Here is a 16,282-nt window from a genome sequence, read left to right as displayed (position 1 = left end):
GGTTACAAGCTACAGAACCCTTATCTGGTACTATTTTGGACAATTATTTTTAGTGTGTACCAATCAACTGCATTACAATTTTAAAAGACTTCAACGAGCACCACTGATTTTGAGTTAACATGGCGTTCCTTCACAATGTACTGTACTGTACTGTAGGGCAGCCAGGCAGAAAGTAATGTGAGCCCATGCAGTACAATAGCCTGACCCATATTGTTGAATAGCAATGGTATGTTGTTGTTTTGGGTTGATTATCTAACTGAAGGGAATTAGAGTGTCAATAGAGCACCGTACTCTAGTAGAGGATTGGTCAGACAGACCTGGCAGTCTTAATACACTGACCAGTGTGTTATTGTCTGCGTCTCTGTCCTGGCTCCTGGTTTTAGCTCACTGACCAGTGTGTTATTGTCTGCGGCCCTGTCCTGGCTCCTGGTTTTAGCTCACTGACCAGTGTGTTATTGTCTGCGTCTCTGTCCTGGTTTTAGCTCACTGACCAGTGTGTTATTGTCTGCGTCTCTGTCCTGGCTCCTGGTTTTAGCTCACTGACCAGTGTGTTATTGTCTGCGGCCCTGTCCTGGCTCCTGGTTTTAGCTCACTGACCAGTGTGTTATTGTCTGCGTCTCTGACCTGGTTTTTCTGACGCAGACAATAACACACTGGTCGGTGTCAGGTGATGATGGTAGGTGTCAGGTGAGGATGGTAGGTGTCAGGTGAGGATGGTAGGTGTCAGGTGAGAATGGTAGGTGTCAGGTGAGGATGGTCAGTGTCAGGTGAGGATGGTCGGTGTCAGGTGAGAATGGTAGGTGTCAGGTGAGGATGGTAGGTGTCAGGTGAGGATGGTCAGTGTCAGGTGAGGATGGTCGGTGTCAGGTGAGGATGGTCAGTGTCAGGCGAGGATGGTAGGTGTCAGGTGAGGATGGTAGGTGTCAGGTGAGAATGGTAGGTGTCAGGTGAGAATGGTAGGTGTCAGGTGAGGATGGTCAGTGTCAGGTGAGGATGGTAGGTGTCAGGTGATGATGGTAGGTGTCAGGTGAGGATGGTAGGTGTCAGGTGAGGATGGTCAGTGTCAGGTGAGGATGGTCGGTGTCAGGTGAGGATGGTCAGTGTCAGGCGAGGATGGTAGGTGTCAGGTGAGGATGGTAGGTGTCAGGTGAGAATGGTAGGTGTCATGTGAGGATGGTAGGTGTCAGGTGAGGATGGTAGGTGTCATGTGAGGATGGTAGGTGTCAGGTGAGGATGGTAGGTGTCATGTGAGAATGGTAGGTGTCAGGTGAGGATGGTAGGTGTCATGTGAGGATGGTAGGTGTCAGGTGAGAATGGTAGGTGTCAGGTGAGGATGGTAGGTGTCAGGTGAGGATGGTCAGTGTCAGGTGAGGATGGTAGGTGTCATGTGAGGATGGTAAGTGTCAGGTGAGGATGGTCAGTGTCAGGTGAGGATGGTAGGTGTCAGGTGAGAATGATCAGTGTCAGGTGAGGATGGTCAGTGTCAGGTGAGGATGGTCAGTGTCAGGTGAGGATGGTCAGTGTCAGGTGAGGATGGTAGGTGTCAGGTGTGGATGGTAGGTGTCAGGTGTGGATGGTAGGTGTCAGGTGAGAATGGTAGGTGTCAGGTGAGAATGGTAGGTGTCAGGTGAGGATGGTAGGTGTCAGGTGTGGATGGTAGGTGTCAGGTGTGGATGGTAGGTGTCAGGTGTGGATGGTAGGTGTCAGGTGTGGATGGTAGGTGTCAGGTGAGAATGGTAGGTGTCAGGTGTGGATGGTAGGTGTCAGGTGAGGATGGTAGGTGTCAGGTGATGATGGTAGGTGTCAGGTGTGGATGGTCAGTGTCAGGTGTGGATGGTAGGTGTCAGGTGATGATGGTAGGTGTCAGGTGAGGATGGTAGGTGTCAGGTGTGGATGGTAGGTGTCAGGTGTGGATGGTCAGTGTCAGGTGTGGATGGTAGGTGTCAGGTGATGATGGTAGGTGTCAGGTGAGGATGGTAGGTGTCAGGTGTGGATGGTAGGTGTCAGGTGAGAATGGTAGGTGTCAGGTGTGGATGGTAGGTGTCAGGTGATGATGGTAGGTGTCAGGTGTGGATGGTCAGTGTCAGGTGAGGATGGTAGGTGTCAGGTGAGGATGGTAGGTGTCAGGTGAGGATGGTCGGTGTCAGGTGAGGATGGTAGGTGTCAGGTGAGGATGGTAGGTGTCAGGTGAGGATGGTAGGTGTCAGGTGATGATGGTAGGTGTCAGGTGAGGATGGTAGGTGTCAGGTGATGATGGTAGGTGTCAGGTGATGATGGTAGGTGTCAGGTGATGATGGTAGGTGTCAGGTGTGGATGGTAGGTGTCAGGTGTGGATGGTAGGTGTCAGGTGATGATGGTAGGTGTCAGGTGTGGATGGTAGGTGTCAGGTGAGAATGGTAGGTGTCAGGTGTGGATGGTAGGTGTCAGGTGATGATGGTAGGTGTCAGGTGTGGATGGTCAGTGTCAGGTGAGAATGGTAGGTGTCAGGTGTGGATGGTAGGTGTCAGGTGTGGATGGTAGGTGTCAGGTGAGAATGGTAGGTGTCAGGTGTGGATGGTAGGTGTCAGGTGATGATGGTAGGTGTCAGGTGTGGATGGTCAGTGTCAGGTGAGGATGGTAGGTGTCAGGTGATGATGGTAGGTGTCAGGTGATGATGGTAGGTGTCAGGTGTGGATGGTAGGTGTCAGGTGAGAATGGTAGGTGTCAGGTGTGGATGGTAGGTGTCAGGTGTGGATGGTAGGTGTCAGGTGAGAATGGTAGGTGTCAGGTGTGGATGGTAGGTGTCAGGTGAGAATGGTAGGTGTCAGGTGTGGATGGTAGGTGTCAGGTGATGATGGTAGGTGTCAGGTGTGGATGGTCAGTGTCAGGTGAGGATGGTAGGTGTCAGGTGAGGATGGTAGGTGTCAGGTGTGGATGGTAGGTGTCAGGTGATGATGGTAGGTGTCAGGTGTGGATGGTCAGTGTCAGGTGAGGATGGTAGGTGTCAGGTGAGGATGGTAGGTGTCAGGTGAGGATGGTCGGTGTCAGGTGAGGATGGTAGGTGTCAGGTGATGATGGTAGGTGTCAGGTGTGGATGGTAGGTGTCAGGTGTGGATGGTAGGTGTCAGGTGAGAATGGTAGGTGTCAGGTGTGGATGGTAGGTGTCAGGTGTGGATGGTAGGTGTCAGGTGTGGATGGTAGGTGTCAGGTGAGAATGGTAGGTGTCAGGTGTGGATGGTCAGTGTCAGGTGAGGATGGTAGGTGTCAGGTGAGGATGGTAGGTGTCAGGTGAGGATGGTCGGTGTCAGGTGAGGATGGTCAGTGTCAGGTGAGGATGGTAGGTGTCAGGTGAGGATGGTCAGTGTCAGGTGAGGATGGTAGGTGTCAGGTGAGGATGGTAGGTGTCAGGTGATGATGGTAGGTGTCAGGTGTGGATGGTAGGTGTCAGGTGAGGATGGTCAGTGTCAGGTGAGGATGGTAGGTGTCAGGTGAGGATGGTCAGTGTCAGGTGAGGATGGTAGGTGTCAGGTGAGGATGGTAGGTGTCAGGTGATGATGGTAGGTGTCAGGTGATGATGGTAGGTGTCAGGTGAGGATGGTCGGTGTCAGGTGAGGATGGTCAGTGTCAGATGATGATGGTAGGTGTCAGGTGATGATGGTAGGTGTCAGGTGAGGATGGTCGGTGTCAGGTGAGGATGGTCAGTGTCAGGTGAGGATGGTCGGTGTCAGGTGAGGATGGTCAGTGTCAGGTGAGGATGGTCGGTGTCAGGTGAGGATGGTCAGTGTCAGGTGAGGATGGTCAGTGTCAGGTGATGATGGTAGGTGTCAGGTGATGATGGTAGGTGTCAGGTGAGGATGGTCAGTGTCAGGTGAGGATGGTCAGTGTCAGGTGAGGATGGTCGGTGTCAGGTGTGGATGGTCAGTGTCAGGTGAGAATGGTCAGTGTCAGGTGAGGATGGTCAGTGTCAGGTGAGGATGGTCGGTGTCAGGTGAGGATGGTCAGTGTCAGGTGAGGATGGTCAGTGTCAGGTGAGGATGGTAGGTGTCAGGTGAGGATGGTCAGTGTCAGGTGAGGATGGTAGGTGTCAGGTGAGAATGGTAGGTGTCAGATGATGATGGTCAGTGTCAGGTGAGGATGGTAAGTGTCAGGTGAGAATGGTAAGTGTCAGGTGAGGATGGTAGGTGTCAGGTGAGAATGGTAAGTGTCAGGTGAGGATGGTAGGTGTCAGGTGAGGATGGTAGATGTCAGGTGAGGATGGTAGGTGTCAGGTGAGAATGGTAAGTGTCAGGTGAGGATGGTATGTGTCAGGTGAGAATGGTAAGTGTCAGGTGATGATGGTAGGTGTCAGGTGATGATGGTAGGTGTCAGGTGATGATGGTAGGTGTCAGGTGATGATGGTAGGTGTCAGGTGAGGATGGTAGGTGTCAGGTGAGGATGGTAGATGTCAGGTGAGGATGGTAGGTGTCAGGTGAGAATGGTAAGTGTCAGGTGATGATGGTAGGTGTCAGGTGATGATGGTAGGTGTCAGGTGATGATGGTAGGTGTCAGGTGATGATGGTAGGTGTCAGGTGAGGATGGTAGATGTCAGGTGAGAATGGTCAGTGTCAGGTGAGGATGGTAGATGTCAGGTGAGAATGGTCAGTGTCAGGTGTGGATGGTCAGTGTCAGGTGAGGATGGTAGGTGTCAGGTGAGGATGGTAGGTGTCAGGTGAGGATGGTAGGTGTCAGGTGAGAATGGTAAGTGTCAGGTGATGATGGTAGGTGTCAGGTGATGATGGTAGGTGTCAGGTGATGATGGTAGGTGTCAGGTGAGGATGGTAGATGTCAGGTGAGGATGGTAGATGTCAGGTGAGGATGGTAGATGTCAGGTGAGAATGGTAGGTGTCAGGTGAGGATGGTCAGTGTCAGGTGTGGATGGTAGGTGTCAGGTGAGGATGGTCAGTGTCAGGTGAGGATGGTAGGTGTCAGGTGAGGATGGTAGGTGTCAGGTGAGGATGGTCAGTGTCAGGTGAGGATGGTAGGTGTCAGGTGAGGATGGTCAGTGTCAGGTGAGGATGGTAGGTGTCAGGTGAGGATGGTAGGTGTCAGGTGAGGATGGTCAGTGTCAGGTGAGGATGGTAGGTGTCAGGTGAGGATGGTAGGTGTCAGGTGAGAATGGTCAGTGTCAGGTGAGGATGGTAGGTGTCAGGTGAGGATGGTCAGTGTCAGGTGTGGATGGTAGGTGTCAGGTGATGATGGTAGGTGTCAGGTGATGATGGTATGTGTCAGGTGAGGATGGTAGGTGTCAGGTGATGATGGTAGGTGTCAGGTGATGATGGTAGGTGTCAGGTGAGGATGGTCAGTGTCAGGTGTGGATGGTAGGTGTCAGGTGAGGATGGTAGGTGTCAGGTGAGGATGGTAGGTGTCAGGTGAGGATGGTCAGTGTCAGGTGAGGATGGTAGGTGTCAGGTGAGGATGGTAGGTGTCAGGTGAGGATGGTCAGTGTCAGGTGAGGATGGTAGGTGTCAGGTGATGATGGTAGGTTTCAGGTGAGGATGGTAGGTGTCAGGTGAGGATGGTAGGTGTCAGGTGATGATGGTAGGTGTCAGGTGATGATGGTAGGTGTCAGGTGAGGATGGTCAGTGTCAGGTGAGGATGGTAGGTGTCAGGTGAGGATGGTAGGTGTCAGGTGAGGATTGTAGGTGTCAGGTGAGGATGGTAGGTGTCAGGTGAGGATGGTAGGTGTCAGGTGAGGATGGTAGGTGTCAGGTGAGGATGGTCAGTGTCAGGTGAGGATGGTCAGTGTCAGGTGAGGATGGTAGGTGTCAGGTGAGGATGGTCAGTGTCAGGTGAGGATTGTAGGTGTCAGGTGAGGATGGTAGGTGTCAGGTGAGGATGGTCAGTGTCAGGTGAGGATGGTAGGTGTCAGGTGAGGATGGTCAGTGTCAGGTGAGGATTATAGGTGTCAGGTGAGGATGGTAGGTGTCAGGTGAGGATGGTAGGTGTCAGGTGAGGATGGTAGGTGTCAGGTGAGGATGGTCAGTGTCAGGTGATGATGGTAGGTGTCAGGTGATGATGGTAGGTGTCAGGTGAGGATGGTAGGTGTCAGGTGAGGATGGTCAGTGTCAGGTGAGAATGGTAGGTGTCAGGTGAGGATGGTATGTGTCAGGTGAGGATGGTATGTGTCAGGTGAGGATGGTCAGTGTCAGGTTAGAATGGTAGGTGTCAGGTGAGGATGGTAGGTGTCAGGTGAGGATGGTCAGTGTCAGGTGAGGATGGTAGGTGTCAGGTGAGGATGGTCAGTGTCAGATGAAGATGGTAGGTGTCAGGTGAGAATGGTAGGTGTCAGGTGAGGATGGTCAGTGTCAGGTGAGGATGGTAGGTGTCAGGTGAGGATGGTAGGTGTCAGGTGAGGATGGTAGGTGTCAGGTGAGGATGGTCAGTGTCAGGTGATGATGGTAGGTGTCAGGTGTGGATGGTAGGTGTCAGGTGAGGATGGTCAGTGTCAGGTGATGATGGTAGGTGTCAGGTGAGGATGGTCAGTGTCAGGTGAGGATGGTAGGTGTCAGGTGAGGATGGTCAGTGTCAGGTGAGGATGGTCAGTGTCAGGTGTGGATGGTCAGTGTCAGGTGAGGATGGTCAGTGTCAGGTGAGGATGGTAGGTGTCAGGTGAGGATGGTAGGTGTCAGGTGTGGATGGTCAGTGTCAGGTAAGGATGGTAGGTGTCAGGTGAGGATGGTAGGTTTCAGGTGAGGATGGTAGGTGTCAGGTGATGATGGTAGGTGTCAGGCGAGGATGGTAGGTGTCAGGTGAGGATGGTAGGTGTCAGGTGAGGATGGTAGGTGTCAGGTGATGATGGTAGGTGTCAGGTGAGAATGGTAGGTGTCAGGTGAGGATGGTCAGTGTCAGGTGAGGATGGTCAGTGTCAGGTGAGAATGGTAGGTGTCAGGTGAGGATGGTAGGTGTCAGGTTAGGATGGTCAGTGTCAGGTGATGATGGTCAGTGTCAGGTGAGGATGGTAGGTGTCAGGTGAGGATGGTAGGTGTCAGGTGAGAATGGTAGGTGTCAGGTGAGGATGGTAGGTGTCAGGTGAGGATGGTCAGTGTCAGGTGAGAATGGTCAGTGTCAGGCGAGGATGGTAGGTGTCAGGTGAGGATGGTAGGTGTCAGGTGAGGATGGTAGGTGTCAGGTGAGGATGGTAGGTGTCAGGTGAGGATGGTAGGTGTCAGGTGAGGATGGTCAGTGTCAGGTGAGAATGGTAGGTGTCAGGTGAGGATGGTAGGTGTCAGGTGAGGATGGTAGGTGTCAGGTGAGAATGGTAGGTGTCAGGTGAGAATGGTAGGTGTCAGGTGAGGATGGTAGGTGTCAGGTGAGGATGGTGGGTGTCAGGCGAGGATGGTAGGTGTCAGGTGAGGATGGTAGGTGTCAGGTGAGGATGGTAGGTGTCAGGTGAGGATGGTAGGTGTCAGGTGAGGATGGTAGGTGTCAGGTGAGGATGGTCAGTGTCAGGTGAGAATGGTAGGTGTCAGGTGAGGATGGTAGGTGTCAGGTGAGGATGGTCAGTGTCAGGTGAGAATGGTAGGTGTCAGGTGAGGATGGTAGGTGTCAGGTGAGGATGGTCAGTGTCAGGCGAGGATGGTAGGTGTCAGGTGAGGATGGTAGGTGTCAGGTGAGGATGGTAGGTGTCAGGTGTGGATGGTAGGTGTCAGGCGAGGATGGTAGGTGTCAGGTGAGGATGGTAGGTGTCAGGTGAGGATGGTCAGTGTCAGGCGAGGATGGTAGGTGTCAGGTGAGGATGGTAGGTGTCAGGTGAGGATGGTCAGTGTCAGGTGAGAATGGTAGGTGTCAGGTGAGGATTGTAGGTGTCAGGTGAGGATGGTAGGTGTCAGGTGATGATGGTAGGTGTCATGTGAGGATGGTAAGTGTCAGGTGAGGATGGTCAGTGTCAGGTGAGGATGGTAGGTGTCAGGTGTGGATGGTAGGTGTCAGGTGTGGATGGTAGGTGTCAGGTGAGAATGATCAGTGTCAGGTGAGGATGGTCAGTGTCAGGTGAGGATGGTAGGTGTCAGTTGAGAATGGTAGGTGTCAGGTGAGGATGGTATGTGTCAGGTGAGGATGGTAGGTGTCAGGTGAGGATTGTAGGTGTCAGATGAGGATGGTAGGTGTCAGGTGAGAATGGTCGGTGTCAGGTGAGAATGGTAGGTGTCAGGTGAGGATTGTAGGTGTCAGATGAGGATGGTAGGTGTCAGGTGAGAATGGTCAGTGTCAGGTGAGGATTGTAGGTGTCAGATGAGGATGGTAGGTGTCAGGTGAGAATGGTAGGTGTCAGGTGAGGATTGTAGGTGTCAGATGAGGATGGTAGGTGTCAGGTGAGAATGGTAGGTGTCAGGTGAGGATGGTAGGTGTCAGGTGAGGATTGTCAGTGTCAGGTGGGATGGTAGGTGTCAGGTGTGGATGGTAGGTGTCAGTGAGGATGGTAGGTGTCAGGTGAGGATGGTAGGTGTCAGGTGAGGATTGTCAGTGTCAGGTGTGGATGGTAGGTGTCAGGTGAGGATTGTCAGTGTCAGGTGTGGATGGTAGGTGTCAGGTGTGGATGGTAGGTGTCAGGTGAGGATGGTAGGTGTCAGGTGAGGATGGTAGGTGTCAGGTGAGAATGGTAGGTGTCAGGTGAGGATGGTAGGTGTCAGGTGAGGATTGTCAGTGTCAGGTGTGGATGGTAGGTGTCAGGTGAGGATTGTCAGTGTCAGGTGTGGATGGTAGGTGTCAGGTGTGGATGGTAGGTGTCAGGTGAGGATGGTAGGTGTCAGGTGAGAATGGTCAGTGTCAGGTGAGAATGGTAGGTGTCAGGTGTGGATGGTCAGTGTCAGATGAGGATGGTCAGTGACAGGTGTGGATGGTAGGTGTCAGGTGTGGATGGTAGGTGTCAGGTGTGGATGGTAGGTGTCAGGTGATGATGGTAGGTGTCATGTGAGGATGGTAGGTGTCAGGTGATGATGGTAGGTGTCAGGTGAGGATGGTCAGTGTCAGGTGAGGATGGTAGGTGTCAGGTGTGGATGGTAGGTGTCAGGTGATGATGGTAGGTGTCAGGTGAGGATGGTAGGTGTCAGGTGAGGATGGTAGGTGTCAGGTGAGAATGGTAGGTGTCAGGTGAGGATGGTAGGTGTCAGGTGAGGATTGTCAGTGTCAGGTGTGGATGGTAGGTGTCAGGTGAGGATTGTCAGTGTCAGGTGTGGATGGTAGGTGTCAGGTGTGGATGGTAGGTGTCAGGTGAGGATGGTATGTGTCAGGTGAGGATGGTCAGTGTCAGGTTAGAATGGTAGGTGTCAGGTGAGGATGGTAGGTGTCAGGTGAGGATGGTCAGTGTCAGGTGAGGATGGTAGGTGTCAGGTGAGGATGGTCAGTGTCAGATGAAGATGGTAGGTGTCAGGTGAGAATGGTAGGTGTCAGGTGAGGATGGTCAGTGTCAGGTGAGGATGGTAGGTGTCAGGTGAGGATGGTAGGTGTCAGGTGAGGATGGTAGGTGTCAGGTGAGGATGGTCAGTGTCAGGTGATGATGGTAGGTGTCAGGTGTGGATGGTAGGTGTCAGGTGAGGATGGTCAGTGTCAGGTGATGATGGTAGGTGTCAGGTGAGGATGGTCAGTGTCAGGTGAGGATGGTAGGTGTCAGGTGAGGATGGTCAGTGTCAGGTGAGGATGGTCAGTGTCAGGTGTGGATGGTCAGTGTCAGGTGAGGATGGTCAGTGTCAGGTGAGGATGGTAGGTGTCAGGTGAGGATGGTAGGTGTCAGGTGTGGATGGTCAGTGTCAGGTAAGGATGGTAGGTGTCAGGTGATGATGGTAGGTCTCAGGTGATGATGGTAGGTGTCAGGTGAGGATGGTAGGTTTCAGGTGAGGATGGTAGGTGTCAGGTGATGATGGTAGGTGTCAGGCGAGGATGGTAGGTGTCAGGTGAGGATGGTAGGTGTCAGGTGAGGATGGTAGGTGTCAGGTGATGATGGTAGGTGTCAGGTGAGAATGGTAGGTGTCAGGTGAGGATGGTCAGTGTCAGGTGAGGATGGTCAGTGTCAGGTGAGAATGGTAGGTGTCAGGTGAGGATGGTAGGTGTCAGGTTAGGATGGTCAGTGTCAGGTGATGATGGTCAGTGTCAGGTGAGGATGGTAGGTGTCAGGTGAGGATGGTAGGTGTCAGGTGAGAATGGTAGGTGTCAGGTGAGGATGGTAGGTGTCAGGTGAGGATGGTCAGTGTCAGGTGAGAATGGTCAGTGTCAGGCGAGGATGGTAGGTGTCAGGTGAGGATGGTAGGTGTCAGGTGAGGATGGTAGGTGTCAGGTGAGGATGGTAGGTGTCAGGTGAGGATGGTAGGTGTCAGGTGAGGATGGTAGGTGTCAGGTGAGGATGGTAGGTGTCAGGTGAGGATGGTAGGTGTCAGGTGAGGATGGTAGGTGTCAGGTGAGAATGGTAGGTGTCAGGTGAGAATGGTAGGTGTCAGGTGAGGATGGTAGGTGTCAGGTGAGGATGGTGAGTGTCAGGCGAGGATGGTAGGTGTCAGGTGAGGATGGTAGGTGTCAGGTGAGGATGGTAGGTGTCAGGTGAGGATGGTAGGTGTCAGGTGAGGATGGTAGGTGTCAGGTGAGGATGGTCAGTGTCAGGTGAGAATGGTAGGTGTCAGGTGAGGATGGTAGGTGTCAGGTGAGGATGGTCAGTGTCAGGTGAGAATGGTAGGTGTCAGGTGAGGATGGTAGGTGTCAGGTGAGGATGGTCAGTGTCAGGCGAGGATGGTAGGTGTCAGGTGAGGATGGTAGGTGTCAGGTGAGGATGGTAGGTGTCAGGTGTGGATGGTAGGTGTCAGGTGAGGATGGTAGGTGTCAGGTGAGGATGGTAGGTGTCAGGTGAGGATGGTCAGTGTCAGGCGAGGATGGTAGGTGTCAGGTGAGGATGGTAGGTGTCAGGTGAGGATGGTCAGTGTCAGGTGAGAATGGTAGGTGTCAGGTGAGGATTGTAGGTGTCAGGTGAGGATGGTAGGTGTCAGGTGATGATGGTAGGTGTCATGTGAGGATGGTAAGTGTCAGGTGAGGATGGTCAGTGTCAGGTGAGGATGGTAGGTGTCAGGTGTGGATGGTAGGTGTCAGGTGTGGATGGTAGGTGTCAGGTGAGAATGATCAGTGTCAGGTGAGGATGGTCAGTGTCAGGTGAGGATGGTAGGTGTCAGTTGAGAATGGTAGGTGTCAGGTGAGGATGGTATGTGTCAGGTGAGGATGGTAGGTGTCAGGTGAGGATTGTAGGTGTCAGATGAGGATGGTAGGTGTCAGGTGAGAATGGTCGGTGTCAGGTGAGAATGGTAGGTGTCAGGTGAGGATTGTAGGTGTCAGATGAGGATGGTAGGTGTCAGGTGAGAATGGTCAGTGTCAGGTGAGGATTGTAGGTGTCAGATGAGGATGGTAGGTGTCAGGTGAGAATGGTAGGTGTCAGGTGAGGATTGTAGGTGTCAGATGAGGATGGTAGGTGTCAGGTGAGAATGGTAGGTGTCAGGTGAGGATGGTAGGTGTCAGGTGAGGATTGTCAGTGTCAGGTGTGGATGGTAGGTGTCAGGTGTGGATGGTAGGTGTCAGGTGAGGATGGTAGGTGTCAGGTGAGGATGGTAGGTGTCAGGTGAGGATTGTCAGTGTCAGGTGTGGATGGTAGGTGTCAGGTGAGGATTGTCAGTGTCAGGTGTGGATGGTAGGTGTCAGGTGTGGATGGTAGGTGTCAGGTGAGGATGGTAGGTGTCAGGTGAGGATGGTAGGTGTCAGGTGAGAATGGTAGGTGTCAGGTGAGGATGGTAGGTGTCAGGTGAGGATTGTCAGTGTCAGGTGTGGATGGTAGGTGTCAGGTGAGGATTGTCAGTGTCAGGTGTGGATGGTAGGTGTCAGGTGTGGATGGTAGGTGTCAGGTGAGGATGGTAGGTGTCAGGTGAGAATGGTCAGTGTCAGGTGTGGATGGTAGGTGTCAGGTGTGGATGGTCAGTGTCAGATGAGGATGGTCAGTGACAGGTGTGGATGGTAGGTGTCAGGTGTGGATGGTAGGTGTCAGGTGTGGATGGTAGGTGTCAGGTGATGATGGTAGGTGTCATGTGAGGATGGTAGGTGTCAGGTGATGATGGTAGGTGTCAGGTGAGGATGGTCAGTGTCAGGTGAGGATGGTAGGTGTCAGGTGTGGATGGTAGGTGTCAGGTGATGATGGTAGGTGTCAGGTGTGGATGGTAGGTGTCAGGTGTGGATGGTAGGTGTCAGGTGTGGATGGTAGGTGTCAGGTGAGGATGGTAGGTGTCAGGTGAGGATGGTAGGTGTCAGGTGAGGATGCTCAGTGTCAGGTGAGGATGGTAGGTGTCAGGTGTGGATGGTAGGTGTCAGGTGAGGATGGTCAGTGTCAGGTGATGATGGTAGGTGTCAGGTGATGATGGTAGGTGTCAGGTGATGGTGGTAGGTGTCAGATGATGATGGTAGGTGTCAGGTGATGATGGTAGGTGTCAGGTGAGGATGGTAGGTGTCAGGTGAGAATGGTAAGTGTCAGGTGAGAATGGTAAGTGTCAGGTGACGATGGTAGGTGTCAGGTGAGGATGGTAGGTGTCAGGTGTGGATGGTCAGTGTCAGGTGAGAATGGTAAGTGTCAGGTGATGATGGTAGGTGTCAGGTGATGATGGTAGGTGTCAGGTGAGAATGGTCAGTGTCAGGTGAGGATGGTAGGTGTCAGGTGAGGATGGTAGGTGTCAGGTGAGGATGGTAGGTGTCAGGTGAGAATGGTCAGTGTCAGGTGAGGATGGTAGGTGTCAGGTGTGGATGGTCAGTGTCAGGTGAGGATGGTCAGTGTCAGGTGATGATGGTAGGTGTCAGGTGAGGATGGTCAGTGTCAGGTGAGAATGGTAGGTGTCAGGTGAGAATGGTAGGTGTCAGGTGAGAATGGTAGGTGTCAGGTGAGGATGGTCAGTGTCAGGTGAGGATGGTAGGTGTCAGGTGAGGATGGTCAGTGTCAGGTGAGGATGGTCAGTGTCAGGTGTGGATGGTCAGTGTCAGGTGAGGATGGTAGGTGTCAGGTGAGGATGGTAGGTGTCAGGTGAGGATGCTCAGTGTCAGGTGAGGATGGTAGGTGTCAGGTGTGGATGGTAGGTGTCAGGTGAGGATGGTCAGTGTCAGGTGATGATGGTAGGTGTCAGGTGATGATGGTAGGTGTCAGGTGAGGATGGTAGGTGTCAGGTGAGGATGGTATGTGTCAGGTGATGATGGTAGGTGTCAGGTGAGGATGGTATGTGTCAGGTGATGATGGTCAGTGTCAGGTGAGGATGGTAGGTGTCAGGTTAGGATGGTAGGTGTCAGGTGAGGATGGTATGTGTCAGGTGATGATGGTAGGTGTCAGGTGAGGATGGTCGGTGTCAGGTGATGATGGTAGGTGTCAGGTTAGGATGGTAGGTGTCAGGTGAGGATGGTATGTGTCAGGTGATGATGGTAGGTGTCAGGTGAGAATGGTCAGTGTCAGGTGATGATGGTAGGTGTCAGGTGATGATGGTAGGTGTCAGGTGTGGATGGTCAGATGATGATGGTAGGATGTCAGTGTCAGGTGAGATGGTAGGTGTCAGGTGAGGATGGTCAGTGTCAGGTGAGGATGGTAGGTGTCAGGTGAGGATGGTCAGTGTCAGGTGAGGATGGTCAGTGTCAGGTGAGGATGGTCAGTGTCAGGTGAGGATGGTCAGTGTCAGGTGAGGATGGTCAGTGTCAGGTGAGGATGGTCAGTGTCAGGTGAGGATGGTCAGTGTCAGGTGAGGATGGTCAGTGTCAGGTGAGGATGCTCAGTGTCAGGTGAGGATGGTCAGTGTCAGGTGAGGATGGTCAGTGTCAGGTGAGGATGGTCAGTGTCAGGTGAGGATGGTAGGTGTCAGGTGAGGATGCTCAGTGTCAGGTGAGGATGGTCAGTGTCAGGTGAGGATGGTCAGGTGTCAGGTGAGGATGGTCAGTGTCAGGTGAGGATGGTCAGTGTCAGGTGAGGATGGTCAGTGTCAGGTGAGGATGGTCAGTGTCAGGTGAGGATGGTCAGTGTGTCAGGTGAGGAGGATGGTCAGTGTCAGGTGAGGATGGTCAGTGTCAGGTGAGGATGGTAGGTGTCAGGTGAGGATGGTCAGTGTCAGGATGGTCAGGATGAGGATGCTCAGTGTCAGGTGAGGATGGTCAGGTGTCAGGTGAGGATGGTAGTGTCAGGTGAGGATGGTCAGTGTCAGGTGAGGATGGTAGGTGTCAGGTGAGGATGGTAGTGTCAGGTGAGGATGGTAGATGTGGTCAGGTGAGGATGGTCAGATGTCAGGTGAGGATGGTCAGTGTCAGGTGAGGATGGTAGATGGTGAGGATGTAGTGTCAGGTGAGGATGGTAGGTGTCAGGTGAGGATGGTAGGTGTCAGGTGAGGATGGTAGGTGTCAGGTGTGGATGGTAGGTGTCAGGTGTGGATGGTAGGTGTCAGGTGAGGATGGTAGGTGTCAGGTGAGGATGGTAGGTGTCAGGTGTGGATGGTAGGTGTCAGGTGTGGATGGTAGGTGTCAGGTGTGGATGGTAGGTGTCAGGTGTGGATGGTAGGTGTCAGGTGAGGATGGTAGGTGTCAGGTGTGGATGGTAGGTGTCAGGTGTGGATGGTAGGTGTCAGGTGTGGATGGTAGGTGTCAGGTGAGGATGGTAGGTGTCAGGTGAGGATGGTAGGGTCAGGTGAGGATGGTAGAGTCAGGTGAGGATTGTAGATGTCAGGTTTCAGGTGAGGATGGTAGGTGTCAGGTGATGATGGTAGGTCTCAGGTGATGATGGTAGGTGTCAGGTGAGGATGGTAGGTTTCAGGTGAGGATGGTAGGTGTCAGGTGAGGATGCTCAGTGTCAGGTGATGATGGTAGGTGTCAGGTGAGGATGGTAGGTGTCAGGTGTGGATGGTAGGTGTCAGGTGAGGATGGTAGGTGTCAGGTGTGGATGGTAGATGTCAGGTGTGGATGGTAGGTGTCAGGTGAGGATGGTCAGTGTCAGGTGAGGATGGTAGGTGTCAGGTAATGATGGTAGGTGTCAGGTGAGGGAGGAGAGTCACTATATCTAGTAGTACTCTGTTCTGTAGGGAGGAGGGAAACACCATCTGGTGCAGACAGAGATGGCCGCCTCACTTTGTTTCTCAGGAAACTATGCAGTATTTTTTATTTTTTTATTACCCCAGGAACTCTTAGGTTTTATTACATACAGTCAGGAGGAACTATTGGATATAAGAGTAACGTCAACTTAACAACACCACGACCAGGAATACGACTTTCCCGAAGCGGATCCTCTGGTTGGTCCACCACCCAGGACAATGGATCAGATCCCAGCCGGCGACCCAAGGAGGGGCAGAAGAAGCGGTCTTCTGGTCAGGCTCCGTAGACGGATACATCGCTCAGCGCTCCCGAGTTCAGCCTCCGTAGACGGATACATCGCTCAGCGCTCCCGAGTTCAGCCTCCGTAGACGGATACATCGCTCAGCGCTCCCGAGTTCAGCCTCCGTAGACGGATACATCGCTCAGCGCTCCCGAGTTCAGCCTCCGTAGACGGATACATCGCTCAGCGCTCCCGAGTTCAGCCTCCGTAGACGGATACATCGCTCAGCGCTCCCGAGTTCAGCCTCCGTAGACGGATACATCGCTCAGCGCTCCCGAGTTCAGCCTCTGTAGACGGATACATCGCTCAGCGCTCCCGAGTTCAGCCTCCGTAGACGGATACATCGCTCAGCGCTCCCGAGTTCAGCCTCTGTAGACGGATACATCGCTCAGCGCTCCCGAGTTCAGCCTCCGTAGACGGATACATCACTCAGCGCTCCCGAGTTCAGCCTCCGTAGACGGATACATCGCTCAGCGCTCCCGAGTTCAGCCTCCGTAGACGGATACATCGCTCAGCGCTCCCGAGTTCAGCCTCTGTAGATGGATACATCGCTCAGCGCTCCCGAGTTCAGCCTCTGTAGACGGATACATCGCTCAGCGCTCCCGAGTTCAGCCTCCGTAGACGGATACATCGCTCAGCGCTCCCGAGTTCAGCCTCCGTAGACGGATACATCGCTCAGCGCTCCCGAGTTCAGCCTCCGTAGACGGATACATCGCTCAGCGCTCCCGAGTTCAGCCTCTGTAGACGGATACATCGCTCAGCGCTCCCGAGTTCAGCCTCCGTAGACGGATACATCGCTCAGCGCTCCCGAGTTCAGCCTCCGTAGACGGATACATCGCTCAGCGCTCCCGAGTTCAGCCTCCGTAGACCTCTCTCTCTCTCTCTCTAAAAATGATTTATGCTTGTAGTTTTAAATAGGAGTTC

The 16,282-nt window shown here is 53.1% G+C and overlaps 1 long non-coding RNA gene across 7 annotated transcripts; it reads left to right on the top strand.

Annotated features, from left to right (window-relative positions):
- The first annotated feature begins 3,587 nt into the window (after positions 1–3,587).
- On the top strand, positions 3,588–13,887 carry LOC127915102 (uncharacterized). 7 transcript variants are annotated; one of them, XR_008090203.1, is made up of 4 exons: positions 3,588–3,807; positions 12,746–12,805; positions 13,706–13,805; positions 13,866–13,887. It is a non-coding gene; the product is annotated as an uncharacterized LOC127915102 (long non-coding RNA). The 7 variants fall into 7 exon arrangements; XR_008090206.1 differs by lacking the exon at positions 3,588–3,807 and adding an exon at positions 5,988–6,027; XR_008090198.1 differs by lacking the exon at positions 3,588–3,807 and adding an exon at positions 6,005–6,427.
- Positions 13,888–16,282: the final 2,395 nt, after the last annotated feature.

Source organism: Oncorhynchus keta, chromosome 3 (assembly GCF_023373465.1).
Source record: "Oncorhynchus keta strain PuntledgeMale-10-30-2019 chromosome 3, Oket_V2, whole genome shotgun sequence".
Taxonomy (NCBI): Eukaryota; Metazoa; Chordata; class Actinopteri; order Salmoniformes; family Salmonidae; genus Oncorhynchus; species Oncorhynchus keta.
This window is presented reverse-complemented; position numbering and strand designations above follow the sequence as displayed.